Source organism: Pteropus vampyrus, unplaced genomic scaffold, assembly GCF_000151845.1.
Source record: "Pteropus vampyrus isolate Shadow unplaced genomic scaffold, Pvam_2.0 Scaffold58, whole genome shotgun sequence".
Lineage (NCBI taxonomy): Eukaryota > Metazoa > Chordata > Mammalia > Chiroptera > Pteropodidae > Pteropus > Pteropus vampyrus.
Window position 1 is genome coordinate 637,734 of NW_011888839.1, and position 19,218 is coordinate 656,951.

Below are 19,218 nucleotides of genomic sequence, written 5' to 3' on the forward strand. Positions count from 1 at the left end.
GCCCCCGCCGCCGCCGCCGCTTCTGCCGCTCCTGCCGCCGCCGCCGCCGCCGGGCTGCATCCTCGGTGCCCCGTGGAGTCGTCAGCCATCTTCCGTCGCTCTGTCGGTCTGCATGGGCGAGGGGAACGAGGGCCCGGCGCGGAGAGAGCTGCTCGGAGCGTGCGTGCGTGGATGTGTGTGTGTGCGCCCGGGAGAGCGCGCCAGCCCCGGCGCCCAGCGCCTCCTGCGAGCAGAGCCGGGGGCGGACCGGGGGCCGGCGCGGGGAGGGGGAAAAGGAGGGAGGTGGGGCAGGGAGGGGGCGGGAGGAAGAGGGAAGATGGGGGGCCTAGGACAACCCCCAGCTCCCGAGCGGGCGTGGCTTCCACCGTCACTGTGTACGCCGGTGCCGCGCGGCTCCGGGGGCTGCTTGCGGCCGCCTGCTCATCCGCGGCGGGTACGGGCGGGACGCGGCGCCCCTCGCGGTCGCCACCTCTGCGCGACGCCCCCTGGGCCTGCTTCGACCCCAGGCATGCTCCTAAGCTCCGTACTGTGGGCCAGGAGGCCCGTCCCAGAAGCTGCCGAGGAAAAATGAATGGGGGTGAAAGAAGGAGATTGGGCGATGGCAGGGCGTGGGGACCGGAGGTCGCTCTGCAAGAGGGCCGCTTTCCTCCCCCTGGGCAACGCAGACTGAGCTCGCAGCCTCCAGTTGCAGAGCCGGGGGCGCGGGGGGAAGGAAACCACAGTCCTGACCTCCCCACAGCTGCCAGGATAGAATGCAGCTCTGAGGGGGACTTTAGGGCCCCCTTAGGGCGCGTGGAGGCCGGTTGGAGAGGTCCCCGAACCCTGCTCGGCTGGTCCCCAACGCGGCGAGGGCTACGGCTGCGCTTGCGAGAAAGCTTTTGCCTCTCAATGAACCACTTAGAAGTAGGACATCTCGGCCTTCAGCCCCCTGCTTCCTTTTTTCTTCTTTCCCCTCCAGAATTCATTCTTTTTTCTCTTCTCTCCTCTCCTCTCCTCTCCTCTCCTCTCTTCTCTCCTCTCCTCTCTTCTCTCCTCTCTCTCTCTCTCTCTCTCTCTCTCTCTCTCTCTCTCTCTCACACACACACACACACACACACACACACACTTGTGTCTCGCTACAATGTAACAGTTTTACCCTGCGACCCCCGCGCGCACCCTTGTCCCAGTGCCTTGGGTTCAACCCTTAAAAGACTGGGTGTTTCTGGGAGCTCAGGGTCCTGAGTAGGGTTGCATTCTCCAGGAGTCGCGACGGCCTCGCCACGCCCGGGCGGGACCTTCCCCACCCTGCCAGGTTGCACTCTTTCCCCTAGACTTTCTCTGCGCGCCTGCTCTCCCGGAGCTGTGCTCGGTGCCTCTGCGCTCATGCGCCCCCTCTTTGGCCCTTTGGGTCCATGCCTAGGGCCAGACGTGGATTGCGTTTGTCCCTCTTTCGGTTGAGGCATTGGCACGAACAGTTTGATGGGGCTTCCGTGAAACACGCTGCTCTGAACGCTCATACACGCTGCGGGAGGACACGCAGACGTTCCCGGCTTCGCTTTCTCGCGCCGCGACACTTCGTAATTACCTGACAATGCGATATGGGGGTGTCCATTGTTCCCCTGCTTGTTATTGTGGAGTGTTTCTTATGACAGTGGTGGAACTTAAAATTACATATTTTTTAACTTACAAAAATAGAATGAATTCTGTGTGGGGATATGAGTTAGTTTTCCATTAAAATCTCAGTTTGGCCTGTCAAACGAAGCTCATTCTGGATATTACATTGCCTAATTTGCATTTTAGCGTTGTTTTGTTTCTTAAACGTCAAATTAGAGATATTTGGGAGCGTATTCCGGAGGGTTGATAACTCTACCTTGGATATTTTGCATTTTAGCATTATTTCGTTTTATAAACGCCAAATTACAAATACTTGGGAATGTACCCAAGAGAGCTGAGCAATTTCTCTCGCCTCTTCTATTCCTTATCTGGAGGAAGCGAGGGGAAGCTGCACCTCGCTCCTCGAGGCTCGGTGGATCCCAGGAGAGCCAGGAGGAAGCCAGAGTGAGCCACTGAACCAGGCTCCGCTCCTGCAGGGGGTCGGCGCGAAACTCTTGCCTCGAGAAATGTCAGAAAACCTGGGGCAGTTATCTAGGACGCCGAAAAGTCAAGAGAGGAGGATTGATGAGGCTTTAGGGAGCGCTCTGCGTACAGGCATTTACTATTCGAGATTTTTCTAGTAGCTTCTGGGAGGATACCCAGGTGTACACAGGTTTTGAGCCCCAGCCTTCTGGCCAGGTCTCGAAGCCAGCTGTTGCCCACAGCAGACCTAAGATGACCCACGCAGCAACGATGCCGGAAGGAGCACAAACCTGCTTGCGCTAACACTCCCCGGTTCCTGGGCATTACTGAGTGTGTGAGAGTGGGTGTATTTCTCAGTGAGAAATACCATCCTAATGCTCTTGCCAGGAGAGAGAGAAGAGGGAGTTTGGGGGAGTTTTCAGTTTGAATATCATCTAAAACATCTGATAAATAATATGTGGGTGGGAATTTGTTTTCTGTGTTTTGTCCTCTTGGTCTTTAATGAGAAGTAGTGAGAAAACTTTTTTTTTGACTTTTGAATATTCTAGAACTGTAACATATGTTGTAAAGTGCACACAAAGAGAAGCTTTTTGTCTTTGGGGAAACATATTTAAGTCCCCTCTGTTTCCTTTGGTGCCAGAACCATTACAATTGATTCACTGTTGTTCAGCTGATATCAAATAACAAGTTATATACCCCAAGTCCTAAGATACAGTTTCACAAGAATAAAATAAACAGAAAAGGTGAACTGTAGCCCAGAATTATATTTGGAGGCAGCTATACTTCCTTTAAAGAAAAGTATTTACTCTACAATGGTTCAGGCATTTAATAAAAATAATGATATTAATCAGCCACCTATTTCTTCACAGGCATATGTCCTCCAGAAAACTAAGTTGACAACGTTGTATTAGAATCCACAATGCATACTTTCAGCGATAGAATGAAAGCTCATAGAGTATGTGTGAGGAAACTTAGTCTAGAAATAACTTCAGAACTAATGGTTGTTACACCTTGTTAATGACAAAGGTGTAAGTTTCTTTACGTATACTGTAGATGAAGACAATTATAATGAGAGTTGTTGCTTTATGAATTTGGACATACCATGAGGCCAATAATGTTCCCTGGATAACTTCATACAGTCTATAAGAGTATAACCCTATGTAGATAGGAACAATCTCATACATTTCTCAGAAGAGCCACTCTTTTGCTACTATGACTTACCCTTATGCTCCCCAACCAGCAGTGCGCAAGCAAGTGCACATGCACGCGTGTGCACGCACACGCACACACACACACACACACACACACACACACACACAGACACACACACACACAGCTCTGGACATAGAAAAAGTCTTCAATTTTCCCTTTACTATCCTACCACTCACCAAGATAGGTACAGGACTGACCTTTCATACATTCCTCAGGTATATTTTTATGACTTCATTTACTATTTAAGGTTACTCTTGATATTCATTCTAGCCTGATTTACCTGGAAAATACATCGGAGAGGGGATGGGAAGTTTCCACGGTGATCTGCCTTTGGCCTTCAACCTCTAAATCTGTTTCTTTGTTACCTCCAAGAACATTTAACTCAGAGGCCCTGTCCTCATGCCTTGTAAGGAATTAATAAGTATTTGTTGATTGATTAATATAACATAGTAACAAACCTACAGAGACTTTCCTATATATTGTTTGAAATCAATGCTCATCTTGAACAAGCTTTGAAGTCTAATCAAATATAGGGCTAAAATATGCAGAATAATTACTATGCTGAAAACATAAGAATTATCTCATTTAATATTCACAAAATTCTATGAGGCAGCTTCTACTGTTATCCCCATTTCACAGATGAGGCAACTAAGACTTACACAAGCTAAGTTATTAAGTCACAAGCTGGTATAAGTATTAGGATTTGAACATATAACTTCTGTCACTCTAGATTTGGGGTTATGGACACTTTGCTAATGTGCTTTAATGAATTTTTTTAACAATTTGTATTTTATCTAATTTAAACCCACGTTTTTCACTTTTTGACATCTCTGAGACTGTGATGATATCTCATAATGAATTCTTACAATTATGACAGCTTTTTTCCCCTCAGTGATATATAAAATAATAGCACATTTTCCAGTCAGTGGTATTTTTGGTTATGTTGGGTTTCGCTGCAATAGCAAATCATCAGAAAATCTCTGAGACTCAGAACAACAAAGGTTTATAGTCCTTGCTCACACAAAGTCTGCTGAAGTTATGTGTGATTCTCCAGAGCAACTATCCTCCATGCGATGGCTTGGCATTGCATCTCCATACCAGCATTTGCTTCCACAGTTGCTACTACAGGGAAGATGGAACCCTGGAGAATCTCGCAACTAAATGCTCCAGCCTGGCTGAAATATATGTCACTTCTGCATCCAATCGATTGACTAGAATTAGTCATATTGCTCTGCCCAACCGCTAGGGAAGCTGGGAAGTTTACTCCTCCCATGTTTCCCAAAGGAGAAGAGAACTGAATATGGGTAAGCAGTTAACATTTGTACTACAAAGCCATCTTGATTCAATGAAATATGGTCATTAGGATTACTTATTGTAAAAATCAGGGATCTATTTTATTTAAAACCAGTGAGCAGCAATTGGCCTGGGATTTGTTGTATTCCACCTGAAACATACTTTCAAAGTTCATGCTCGTGTCTAATTTCAAAACACGAAATTCAGAATCAGTTTCAAAAAGAACATTATGAAACAGTATAACTATACTGCTGTAGTTTTAACCAGGTCTTTGGAAGCGCCTGAAATCATACGCACAAAAAATTTATATACCAACAGCATTTTTTCTAGGGAATGGGTTCATATCTATCATCAGATTCTCAATTGGGATTCATAATTTATTCATTTATTTATTCAACAAACATGTATTGAGGTCACATTATATTCCAGGCACTGTTCTGGGTACGTGAGACCAACAGCGAACATAACAGACAAGTTCCCAAATATCACAAAGTTTATAGTCTGCAGAGGGGACAATAAATAAGCAAACTAGTTACAAGGAAGGTCATTCTAGGTACAAAGAGGTGACATGAAAGAACAATATGATAGAAACTGGCAAAGGGTGGGTATAAGGATTAGGGGTCTACTAAAATGATAATGAAAGACCTTTATGTGGAGAAATTTTACCTGAAACAGGAAAGATGAGAAGGAACTGCCTATGCAGAGATCTTGGAACTCTGGAGAAAAGTATTCTGGTAAAGGAACTGAAGAATGGATGTGCTCAGTATGTTTGAGAAATTGAAAGGTAGCTGGAGTATAAAGAATAAGGAGGGGAGTGGTAGGAGAAATAGCGAAGGAGGAAGGCAAAGGCCAGATTATATGGGGCCTGTGGGCCATGGTAAGGGATCAGAATTTTAAGAGAAATGTGGACAAATGTACAGTGTAAAGAAACCTTCCTTTGCATGAGAAAGCCTAAGTTTCTTTCTGGCTTCACTATTTGTATGTGTGGATCATCTGGTCATCATTAGCTCTGCTATTAAACACTGAGTTAACCCAGCTAGGCACATCCCTGAGTGATTATTCCATTCTTTCTTTGCCCCCTTTGCCATGGTGTCAAGGTGAAGACCACAACTTTCCCAGAAGAATAGAGGCCTTCCTTCAGCTATAAGGATATAAGAAGCTCCCCAATTAGTCATGTCAAACAGACTCAAGTTTTTTTGCAAAAGAATAAGGGGCTTGGGGCTTCATCTTTTCATGAGGCCTTACACAAGTCATTTTACTTTAGTCTTCATTTGTGAAAAGAGAATAGTAAGTTACATTTCGGAGTGTTGTGTTAAGACCATATAATGTCCATTAAGGTGAACTAAATATAAAAGTACAAATGTCTATATGCAAATGTGTATTATCTGGTCTTCTGAGGATCATTATTGCTTTACAATAGCCTGAATTTATATTGCTGACCTGAAAAATGAAAGTTACTTTATCAGCAAACATGGGTTTATTCAGGAATAGCAGAGAATTGCAATTCAGGACATGGACGCTATGGTGAAACCATAGGCAAGTACACAGAACAAAGGAGAAGAACTTCCTTTTATAGAGGAAAGGAGAAAGTGGGAGGAGCTGCTTATCAACAAAGAGTCCATTGGAGAAATCTGGGAGTTGGAAGTGTAGTGGCTTTTCATTGGCTGGATTGTGACAGTCTCTCATTGACTGTCGGGGAAGGAGAAAACTTTCCTCCTACCACGGTAGTGGAGTAGAAAACATCTTGTTGCAAATGCAAGGCACACCTCTTCCTATTTGGGAAAACGGACAGTGAGTGGTAGGGCATGAGAGCTCCCCCTACAGGCCCTCCTATCTCCAGTCTTGGTCGAGGTCTCCTTTACTGAGTTTCACAATAATACAGATGTGTGTCAACTTGAGGAAACCTGATACATGAGGAGTAACAACCTACATAATAAAAATGCTCTTCATTTTCAATATAATGTACACCAGGATTCCTTTTAATAGTGATTTGCTAGAATGTGATATAATTTATAAAAATGAGATTGTCATATACACATTCAAAAACATTTCAGCTGTAGCCATTGAAGCAAGCATACTGATACCTGTAAATTTAAGGAAAGGTCAATTTGAGTTCTAATTTTTAATTCTTATCCATTGAAGCACAGATCAAACCTCAGTATTTATTTATCTCAAGCACCTCTATGCTCAAAAACTAAAAGTTAAGCTCAGCTATCAATGTGTATGTTGAAATATAACAGTTTTAGGTGTAGAAATCCTGTGGAAATAAATGAAGACCACCCAAATAAGAACAAACAAAGGCTTTTTTAGAGAGAGGAAGTCAGCCACCATCACTTGCATTTGGCAAAGACTCAAAGGCGAGCATGAGAGTAGAAAAGCTTTATAGTGAAAAAAAATGAAAAGGCTTCAGGTGTACTCTAATGGGAGGTTGTTGGCATGGAGAAGCTGAAGGAAGGCCAACCAGAACATGGGCTGACTAGAAGCAGAGCATCATGTGTGATCAGTTTGGGGAGCATATTTGGCTTTCTCTAGTTGGTCCTGAGTTGGAAGGTGGTGGTGGTGAGGAACTGAAAAGCTGGCAGTCATTGACCAGTCCTAACCATTCTGGAAGATTGTGGTATAGAAGGTGGTTTGACTTCTCTGGTTTGTTGCTGCAGAAATAATGGGTCAGAGTTCTGTTGTCTTATATGTTCTGGCCGTTGTCTATTTGTACAGTTTGTCTCTCAATGAGAAATTAATTTAGGTTGGACAACGGAGAAGAAACTAAATTGAGATGTAAGGCAGCTTCTATTTGTGGTCAGGTAATATTTTGATGTATTAAGAAGTGTTTTGTTTCGTTATGCTTGCTAATTCCTTTCTATCTCATACACTCATTCATTCAAACTAGACTTTAGAATCCATTGCTGCAGGGTAAGAATATTATAAAAGAAATTCACAGAAAAATATGAATTGTCCATGACTTTTGAGATTTAAAGTGGACTTGTGAAATTCAAGGCAGGAAAAGTAGTTTGAGAGAAAGCTCTTTCTGAGTTTCAAAAGTCTAGATTTTGAGTATCAAGACCTGATGACCTGAAAGATTTAGATTATAAAGTTTATGTTGTAAAAGGCAGATTAGGGAAAAAATGGTAAGCCAAAGGATGTTTTCCCAATCCAGAAAAAGATCATAATTCTGTGTGGTTGAGAGAAAGAAGGAGCAAAGGAGCTTAGACGATGGAGAAGCTTCGCTGCAGATTCCTAACCAGAACAACTGGAACATTTTCTATGTTTGAGGGAATCTGAAGGCAGTGGGCAGAGAGCAGAGGTGACTCCTGCTTCCCTTCTAAGATGGAGCCTGGAACAGCCCTGAGCCTTATAGGACAAAATACCCCAGCACTGCGCATGCAGGCACAGTGGTATGAAGTGGGGGCAGGTACAGCGGTATGAAGGAGCCTGGGCGGACGGTCCTGAGGTGTCCATAAATACTCTCCACTCACCATAATGTGTATGTGCTTCACGTGTGGCTAAGAGTGGAGCAAGCATGGCTCTGAGACTGCAAAATTGGAGTAGTCCCACACCCAAAACGTTTGATTAGCAACTTCACAAAGACTTCCATCTCAAAGGATCCTAGCTGGAGAGGCGACTCTGGCTGAGGAGTAAATGCCACCTACCCACCCACCCGCCCACCTGCCATGTAGATGCTAGCTGAGTGAGAATAGTGTAGGGAGTGGGCATAAGAGAGGACCAAATCAACTGAGATGTGGTTTCATTTCCACTACCCAGTATAGTAGTCTTGTAAAACAGAGATTGAGTTCAGTTATAAAGAATAAAGAACATTGTAGCAAATACCTGAGATTTTTACACAGATACTTATAGCTCACACATATATTTACCCTATACCTCAAATTTGCTTTTAAGCAATTAAAAAATGGAGTTTTCTAACTTCTAAAGTAAATTTGAGGCATTATGTGCCTAATTATCTAATATTTAAATAGTAGTTCTCAAAGGAAACTAGTTTGGGGTAGTTATGGCCTTACTATCTTAATAAGACCAACTTAAACACAGAACGTTTTCAGCAATTAGTCAAAATTTTGATAAATATAAAATTTACCTTACCATCTGAGTTATCTTGAATTGTCATTGCCTTCCTTGATGATATCTATTGATGAAATCAGAACTCTTTCTTTGATTTATATACATACTAATATAGACTTACAATAATATATTTCCTTCAGATAAATAATCAAGTGCCATTAAAATTATTAGAACTCCAAGAATTCTATGTTGAGCAATATCATCGACTATTATGTATTGAATGCCTGCTATAAGCCAAGTGTTTTACACATTATGCCTTTTATTTCTCACAACTTAGGAGGGTGAGGCTAAGCGCAGGGTCACACTAGGAAGTGGCCAATTCAGGATAAAAATCCTCACTCTGCCAACTTCCAGACAGGTGAGGTATGCCTTCATCTACATGTGGCTGTCATGGATATTAAAATAGCCATAACAAAATGCTCAACATTTCAAATGTAACATACTACATTTTAATATTCTCAAAGCAAATATGGTATTCAGTAAATGCTCACAGAGAATTGATATCTATGTTTTGACCCACCTCCTTTGAGAAACATTACTTGTAGTAAGAATCATTTTTCTTTCACAGAAAATTTGTCTCCAATGTGCTGTTGGGCCATACGTTGTCTCTTTATTACATCCCAGAGGGAGAAAGTTAAGTGGAAAAGATTCTGCAGTTTAACTATGAGAGGATATTATACATTTCAGTGGAAGAAAAAAATTCATCAAAAGGTAAGTAGATAAATTAAGAATTCCATAATAAGTCTTGGGATATAGGCTGTGTATTTCTTTGCTTGTTTTTTAATTTCATTCAAGCTACGAAATTTGTATACCAGATGCTGAAGAAAGACTCTTGCGTCGACTCAGTTTTACCCTTTCCATCTGAAGTCAGTCGGTCTTTGGTGCAGCTTATCTCCTTTTGAGGGCCTGGAATTGAGGGAGAGCTGGCAAGGACAGAAGGAAGAGAAAAGATCCAGGTTCAGTGACTGGAAGCTGCACCACCCAAGAAAGTCTCAGGATACACAACAGGGGAAGGCACTGAAGTCCTAAGCTGGAAAACAAAGCAAAACAAAACAAAGGCCCAGCATGGGAAAAGATGAAATGCAATACTGAACACAGAGTACATACTGAGGCATCTTTTTATATGGTGAATGGTAGAGTTTTGTGGCCTGAATTCATAGACAATAACATAGAATTTAATAATACGAAAGCTACTGTTTATTGAATACTTCTTGGACCAGGGACCATGCTAAGTACTTTATAGAGATTGTTTTACTCAGTCCTCACACAACCATTGGTTTTGGTCTCATTTCACAGATGAGGAAATGGAGGGTTGAAAAGATTAAGCATTTGCCCACTAAGTAGGCCAGCAGTCTGACTCCAGAGTCTAGAACACTCTCTGCCACCTTATAGTGCCAATGTATTGCTGAGGGTTCTTATTCGCAAGCAACAAAAACGAACTCTAAAGGAGAAAAATGTTGGAGGAAAGAGGCCTCATAGATCCGAAGAGACTGAGAGAACAGCCTTGGAAAACAGGCAGGGAGCCAAGGCTTCAAGGGGCCAGACCACAGGAAGACTATGCAAGATGCCGCCATCTCTGCTTCGGCTGCGCCACCGCTGGACATCATGCTGACCTCATCAGCTGCCCCAGATGCTCTTCCTTCATCTCTGGGTGCACAGGCCTGGGTGGGAGGATTCACTGCCAGGTGTTGGGGACCCTACTCCACATTCCAGGATGTGGGGAGAGTGAGAGTCAAACTCTTTGGAAAGCATGCTCCTACATCCCAAGATCACACTCAGTGATGTGAGGACAGATGGATTTGGACAGGCAAAAGAATGTACAATGCCCTCCCAGATTACCTACTGTAGCCACTTTGTAGCAAATCATTCCATTAGGAAAGTAAATGTAGGTCTGTTAAAATAATTTTGAAAGGTCAGGCAAGGTGGATTTGTGCAAATATTAAATACTGCAGATCAAAACCTGATTGGCCTAGAAATTCATCCTAATAGTGTTATTTGCAATCTCTAAATGCAAACTTTGAAAAGACAAATTTGGTGACCCATATGCTAAACATTAATTAATTAGAATGTTTAGGGAATGGAATGTTCTTATTAACTTAAATTTCTAACTAAATGTGATTAAGGCTTTTAAAAAACCCATAAACCTTTATATTTCAGATCTTGTCACTAGAATTCTTAATAAAATATTTGGCTTGTGAAGGCTTTGAAAAGCCTCAGAATTATTAATGCCAGAATTATTAATGTAGTTGTGAAGTGTAATGGGTGTAGACTGCTAAATGTGTACAGATTCCTAGGGTATGTGTTCCATGTACATTTCATTAACCGACTTCTGACATAATTTTGCCTTTTATTTTCTCCATTACATAAAAATTGGGTAATGAGGAGGAAATAAACTCTTTCCATGCGGATGTTGTATCTGCAGCCCACTAAAGCGAAGCACACTGCTAGGCACTGTAAACATGAGCATAAATAATAAAGGCATTTTAAAAGTGAGGCAGGAATTAAGATAATGGAATGACTAAATCTGAATGAGGGATAGAGGCAGCATCCATCTGAGCTGGGCTTAAGGATGATGAGGAGGATATTGTCAGATGAGGGAGGGAGAAGAAGGAGCACCATAGACAGAAAGAACAATCTGAAGCAAGGGGCCAAGATGTGAAAGTACAAATAGAGTTAAGAGAGAATGAGTTGGTGGGCCTAGGGTGAGTGTGTTAAAGGGGGCTATGAGGTTATTCCAAAGGTAAGATAAGACTCATTGCCAGTGGTCTCAAACACCATCCTAAAGGAGCGTAGGCTTTTTCTGAGAGTTCTAGGAAGCCACCGAGTCTTTTTTAAGATGGAGGCAGTAAGATCATCAATGTGGAAAAGGAAGACCACTTCCATAACAGGTGAAAAGCAGAAGAGGCCAGAGATAGGAAGTTAGATAAGAGATGTTTGCAATAGTCTAAGTGATAATAAATGATGACTTAGATTAGTGCAGTAGCGATTGGGAGAAATTCTTTCTCTCTAAGATTTACCTTAGTGACAGGATACATAGGAATTGATATCTGATTAAACGTGATGGAGGTAGGGGGTTATGTGAAAAAATGAATGTTTGGATAATAGGGCCCATTGCCTAGTAAACATCTCCTTTTACAAAAACAAGAACAATAATCATTGCATTTCTAATTAGCTCATTGAATAATTGGAGCGGTAGATTCTAGTTTTGATAGATTATCTCTCCATCCTAGACCTAGTAAAGTAGATTGTCTGGAAGTGAAGACCAGTAATCTATATTTTTAAAGCTCACCAAATACTCTGATGATCTGTCAATTTGAGAAAGCACTGCAGCTGAAAATGTGAAAAGGAAGTGATACCCAGTAACATTAGATTCAGCAATATCTATCTTCTCAAGTCCTGTCAAATCCTTCTCTCCCTCTGAAACATATCCTGAATCTCACTACTTCTAATTCCACTGCACCTAACCTAATCTTAGGCCCATTTATTGATTGCCAAAACTAAGTAATTGCCACCTACCTGAGCTCCATGCTTCCACTCTCACCCCTGTGCAATCCATTCTCTACAAAGTGACCAAATCAATTCTTTAAAAATGTAAAACAGACTTTGCACACTCTTGCTTAAAGTGTTTCAGTGAATTCCTGTCATACTGTGGTGGTTTAAAGCCTGATTCCCCTTCCCTTGATTATGAGCTATACTTAGTGACTCACTTCTAAGAAATAGAATGTGACCAAACTGATGGTGTGTGATGTCCAAGATTAGAACATAAAAGACATTGTGGTTTCCTTCGTGCTCTTTTTTCTTGGATCACTTGGTTGGGGGAAGCCAGCTACTAGGTCATGACGACTTTCAAGCAGCTCTATGGAGAGGTCTGTATGGCAAAGAACTGAAATTCCCTGCCAATAGCCAGCAAGGAACTGAGACCTTTTGCCAATAGCCATGGGAATGAACCATCTTGTCAGGAGAGACTCTAGCCTCAGTAAAGCCTTCAGATGACTGTAGCCATAGTCAATGTCTTGACTCCAATTACCTGAGTATTCCTGAACCAGAACGACCTAGCTATGCGGCTCCCAAATTCCTGACCCTCAGAAACTCTGAGGTAATAAATGTTGGCTTTAAGCACCTTCATTTGGGGGGAAATCTATAAAGCAACAATAGATAAGTAATACACATACTTATAATATAATCCAAACTCTTTGTCATGCCCAGCGATACCCTACATACTCAGTATTCTGCCTATATTAATAACTTTATTTATCACTCATTTTGTGGAAAAGACTATTAGTTATCATTAACAACTATCTGTCTCCTCTTTGTTTAGAAAGTCACCAGAGTTTATCCAGCTATATGAATTCAAACTAACGACCTTACTTCCTCGCCTCTTTCACAGCTAGATATGGTTATATGACAAATTCTGACCAATAGGATATGAGCAGAATGATGTGTATAACTTCCAGTATGTCCTTTAAATGGAAAGAATATGTCTTCTCTTTTCCTTCCCCCTCATTCTTGCTGACTGGAATATCAGTATGGTGATAAAAAGATGGAAGCTGGACCAGCCATCTCAAGCAACAAGATGGAAGTCGTATGGTGACCATGGCAAAACAACAAGATAGAAAGGACTCAGATCCCTGATACCATTGAAACAGGGCTGTCTCTCTTGTCTTTTACATGAGCAAGACATAGGGCTCTATTTTGTTTAAGTCATTGTATTTTTGGGTCTCTATTACAACAGCCCACCTACACCTTAGCTAACACTCGGCAACTTATTCACCACATCCAACTCGTTCACCACGTTGGTCGTCTTTCTTCTCTTCTGCTACCCTGAAGTCTTTGTCTTTGCTATTCTCTCCTCTTGAAACACTTTTCCCCTAGGTCTCTTCATGGCTGACTCCTTGCTATCAGATTTCGCTGTGCCACCTAAAATACTCTCCCCTCAGTTATTCTATATTACTTAATCATGAAGAGTTCTATTCCTTTTTTTAAAACCATTTTTGTGGTTTATTGGCTGTCTGCTTTGCTATACAGTGATGAGTTCTATTCTACATGGCACTCATCAGCACCTAAAATTTTCTCATTTATGTTTATTGTCTGTCACTTTCCACTGGAATAAAATCTCCATAAGATCAAGAACTTTGCCTTATTTCCTGCTGAATCTCCAGTGCCCAGAAAGTGCTTCTACATAGGTACTCTCTTAATATCCATTGTGTGAGTAAATAAACAAATGAATTAATAATGATACCAAGAACCTACTCCTTAGGTCACTTTTCATAATTCAGCCTCGTTTATCTGCTGAAATTAGGATAAATTAGGTAACAATAATGATTTAGGATTAACAAAAGAGTGTCAAAGAGTCTCTTTTACCTCCATTATTAACTGCTCTGATTTAATGAGGAAAAAGAAACATGGAAATGAATTTCAGCTTTGGGCACTTAAAACCTAACTAAAAGAAATTTTTTTAAAGCTCATGAAAATATTATGCCTAAAGAACAGATTCTCTTAAATCTTAATGTAGATTATTGCATTACACTGACTCTAAGATGCCAACTATTATAAGACATGCCATTGTTTTGTGTACCCTGAAAAAAGAAAAAATGCTGCTGTTTTATATTGTGTTATTGTTCCCAATTTCTGCTCCTACTGCCTCTATCCAGGCTCATGGTGGGTGGAGTAACATCTCTCCACTCCATTGTCAAGTTGGCCACATGACTTGCTTTGGCCAATTGAATGTGAGCGGACATGCAAAGGCCATATCCAGGCAGCTTTAAATGTGCTTTTGAGGTTAAATTAAGCTTTTGCTCCTTCCTTACATCATGAGATGGTGGTAGAACAGTCTTGGATTGTGCCTTGTTCTTCCTCCTGGATTCTAAAACATGTGTAGCTGTGTAGAGATAAGCCAAGCCCAGTTAAATCAACCATAGCAAAGGCCAGTGGAGCCATCTTATATCATGTGAACAAGAAATAGGTGTCACTGAGATATTGATAATAACAACAGCCATGACAAACTACATGCCACCAATTAATTTCAGAGATATTAAAATGTAAACAGAAGCATGTCTTAGAATAAATAAAATATGGCATGTATTATATACGTTATATATCAGCACAAGATATATAGCAGGTGCTCGATAAATGTTTGTTGACTTGACATTATGTACATTATAATGTGGAGTCCATATTTTTAGTGAGAGTCTTCTTGATAAATATATTTTTTAAGAATACCATATGTAACAGTATAATCTCAGGTATTAACTGTAATGGAAACTAAACTTTATATAACAAGCAAAGTTCAAAACTAAGAAAAAGATAAGCTGTGACTTTTCATTATCTCTCGTCTGTCTCCACCTCTCTACTACCTCATATAAATTTTTTTGACTTATACCCCAAAGTACTTCGTCTTCTATCTGTCCCCTTTCATAGCCCATACAGCTAGATATTAGTCTATTATTTGGGGGGATCACCAGAGAACAAATGTAGCAAAAATGGAGTTCAGTAGCCACTGGCATAAACATAAGACAAAATATTTGGATGCATGCTTATGTAACAAGTTTTTCACATATACTCCCAAACTGGATAAGAGGCTGAATAGGCAAAGGAGGGAAGGGAGTAGAACCACATATGCCACAAGCAGTATTAGAGAGATGTCAGCATTTGCCAGATGAAGTACCATTTATTGTCAATACCAGGGGCAGTGTGGAAGACATCTTGGAGCATTGCTCACTGTATATGGTCTAACACTAAATTATAAATTAATCGTAATATATAACTTGGATATATTTACCCAGAAAAAAAATAGTAAAAATAGTGATGACAGTGATGACAATGATGATGCCCGTGATGATGATGGTAATAATAACAATGTAATAGTAAATGTTAATTGAGCAGAGCTCTGAGTATATGCCTACCACTAAGCTAAATGATTTACATAAATTATTTTATTTGCTCTTCACAATAATATTATGTGTTAGCTATTCCTGAAATAATGCTTTGTAACAAGCCACCCAAAAGCCCAATAACATACAGCAATAGGCATATTATCTTTCTCATCAGTCTGCAGGCCAACTGTGGTTTGGGTGATCTAGGCTGAGCTCTGCTGCATGGCTGTGATTCAGGCTGTGAATGGGGAGACTTGGCTCCAGGGTGTGTGTTGGGTTCTGATATGCTCCATGTCTTGTCATTCTGAGAGGAACACTACCTGGGGCGTTTTCTTCGCATGGTAATGGGAGCAGTGCAAGAGGGCGAGTGAAAACATGATGCTAGGCTTGGAACTAGCACAGTCACTTCTATCCACCTTCCATGACCAAGACCGACATTGATAGGAAGGAAAAAGATACTCTACCTCAAGGGAAATGGGACTGAATATTGACTGAACTATAATCAAATATATTATATAATAAGGTAGGTATATAGGTATATTATACCCATTTTACAAGTGAATAAAGACATATCTGCCCAAAGACATACAGCTAGGACATAATGAAGCCAAGATGTGAATCCAACCTGTCTGATTTCAGAGCCTAGGATCTTATCTACCACTCTATGTAGTTTTAACAAGCAAGACACCAGAAGGCATTACAAAAAGAAATATAGAAGCAGTGGTAATTTTGAAATAATAATTGGGACCTGAGGAAAAGAAGAATGATGTAAGATAAAAGACTCTATTTTGAGATCCTAATCAATAAAGATGATTTTCTCATTAGTTTTCATATTTGCAGGAGCTTCTATTGTAAGAATCCAAAGAAGGATGTGGGTTTATTTATTTTTAGATTCCCTCCACCATACAAATGGTAACATTTTATATAACTAAATACTACTTTTGTTACTTATTTCCTATCCACCTACTTTGAAACAAGGGAAATCTCATTTATTCTGGTAATTGTGAGTAATCTATAAAGTAAATTATGAGTAACACTATAAAGTGTCTCCTTGTAAAAACACTTGGGGGCTTCAATGAGAATCATATAAAACTATATTAAAAACAATGAAATCTGGTAAAAACATTATATTCAAGCCTTAAGAGGCTTACAAACAGTCCTGCATAGAAAGAAAAAAACGAAGGCACGATTGTAAATATGAGAACCAAGTTTCGAATGTCACAAACAAATCCTTTGATACTATTTTTAAGAAAGAGAAGAGAGGATCTGACATAGATGAGAGGCAGGAGGGAGTTCTACATCTATGGGATTTCAAGATTGAGATCTTGACCAGTTCGTGCAGCTTCAGTGTCTTGGAATGCCCACAGACAAGCTGTTTTTGAACTCCATAAGCTTTCTATAGAACAAGTACTTTAGAAGAATTATTTATCTTCTTTCTACAGTAGCAAAAGAATCTAATGTCATGAAATAGAACCCTAGATCAGTGCTACAAGTAAAACCCAAACCTACAGTAAAACTCCTATTTCTCACTCTAGCTTTCTCTATTATCATATGATTTCAATTTCAAATTGCAACCATGGTCATTCATTTCCCTTTAGTATAAGTCTAAAGCTAAAACATCTTCCAAAATATGAAACTAAATAATTATAACTTAAACTACCCATTTTTACCTTGTTTGGATCTTGATTTAAAGAAATCAACTATATAAAGTCATTTTGGAGACAATTTGAATATTAAGAATGTTGGTAATTTTATTAGGTGCAATTGGATCACGGTTACTTTTTATTAAAAAAATAAGTCATTATTTCCCATAAATAAATTTTGAAATATTTACAAGCAAAGTATTAGGATATCTGGAATTTGCTTTGAAATACTCTAATATTTTTAGGAAGAGGAGTGCAAAATGTCGATAATTGCCAAAATTGGATAATAAGTACATAGAAGCTTATTATTTTTTCCACTTTCATATAAAGTTTAAAAACTATAATAAAAAGGGAAAAGGAAAACAAAATTTAAAAACACCACCACAACAACAAAAAAAACAACTGTAAGAGAAATCTTATTCAGAAGATGTCTTCAACAGTGAACGGATTTCTCTCTAAAATGAAATAAGTTCTAAGCCATTTAACTTGCAACGTCCTTAAAAAAAAAAATCACCATAATATTCACAAGCAACAGAGCATTTCAATTGTCTTTTTATGTATATACATGTTTACACTATGTGGGTAAACTATGATTTCTTCTGGAATTAAAAACAGCTATTCTCTTAGAAGTATAAGAAGCAAACATACTTTATCTTTTTTTATTTATTCGAAGTTAGGAAGAACTACATTTGAGTAGTGAAGAATGAAGGGGGTTCGCGTTGTAAGCCAGGCGCTGATCTAAGTACTTTATGTTTATGAACTCAAGCTAATATTCAAAATTACCTATTGATATAGGTATTGTTGTTCTTGCCATATTACAGCTAAGAAAATCTAAATGCTGAGAGCAAATTACATAATTTGTTCAATGTTGCACTATTGGTTAATAGCAAAGCTGAGTATTAAATGCAGAGCGTCCGACTCCTAGGTCTGATCCCTTAATCACCAAGCTCTGTCACTCTCCATGGAAAGAGTGTGTCTCCTTATGGAGTTGTTCTTTGTTTAGACTTTGAGGAGCCAGTTTCTTTCATTCTTAGAAAAATAAAGCATCTCTTTGACATCAGCATATCCCTTTTATTTTGTCATACACTTCAAACCAATCACTCCCAACATAGTCATACCAACCCTATAATATCCAAACATATATATTACAGATGTTTGTTTATGACATGATTTCAAAGAACAGAAAACATTACAGCAAGCTCTACCAATTGATTTAAACCAGGATAATTTTGAGAAACAGCTCTGACACTATAATAGTTGACAACCACATCTCTCTGATGTGGTCAGCTGTCAGCTTCTCGGAAATGACCTTACATGATTTTTCCTAATCACCTGATCGTCTCAGATGGTCTTTTGCAAATTCTTTTCAGCCCAGCAAGTTGATATTACTCCTTCCTTATTCCAAAGTTAATAATGGAATCTCTTTCTCTCTCATTTCAGATATATTATCTTTATTTGAGGAAAAAAATAGTTTTTAAAGGTCTCTTAATCTATGGGCCACATCATAACAAACTTTGAATATACTGACTTTAATTTGGGGGACTTTTAATAGCTATTTCTAGAAAGAAATTAGTTTGAGTCTACATGGGGCTTCAAATTGACTTATTTAACTGAATTGGTCATTGAACTTATGAAAAGAATGGCTTGACTGAGTTTTTTAGTAAATTTGTGAAAAGTGACTTCTTAGAATTAACGAACCATACTGATTTGATTGTTCACCATAGATAGATTCATCCCTAAAAAAAATTTTCTTATTTTAAAAGAAAACTAAATTTTAAGACAAAGGACGTATTTTCAGGTAATTTAGGGGTTATATTTATTACAGATCAGCAGTTACTGACAAGATGCCTTGACAACGCTATAGTTTGAAGTCATCAATCTTTATATATATAATAAATGCAATATGTCCTGACTCTTTTATACCTGATATTTCCTATATATACATTCTATGCAACAAAAGAAGGGTTTTTCTGTATATAGAATTCTATCGGAATTACTCTAGAACTCTAGGGAATGGAGTCTGACCTATATATATATATATATTTAAAAGGAGATAGAAACAAAGAAAGAAA

At 39.7% G+C, this 19,218-nt stretch overlaps 1 long non-coding RNA gene across 1 annotated transcript; it reads left to right on the forward strand.

Moving 5' to 3' along the window:
• The first annotated feature begins 4,395 nt into the window (after positions 1-4,395).
• Positions 4,396-10,830, forward strand: LOC111740105. The gene is made up of 3 exons (XR_002780459.1): positions 4,396-4,571; positions 9,200-9,342; positions 9,447-10,830. It is a non-coding gene; the product is annotated as an uncharacterized LOC111740105 (long non-coding RNA).
• Positions 10,831-19,218: the final 8,388 nt, after the last annotated feature.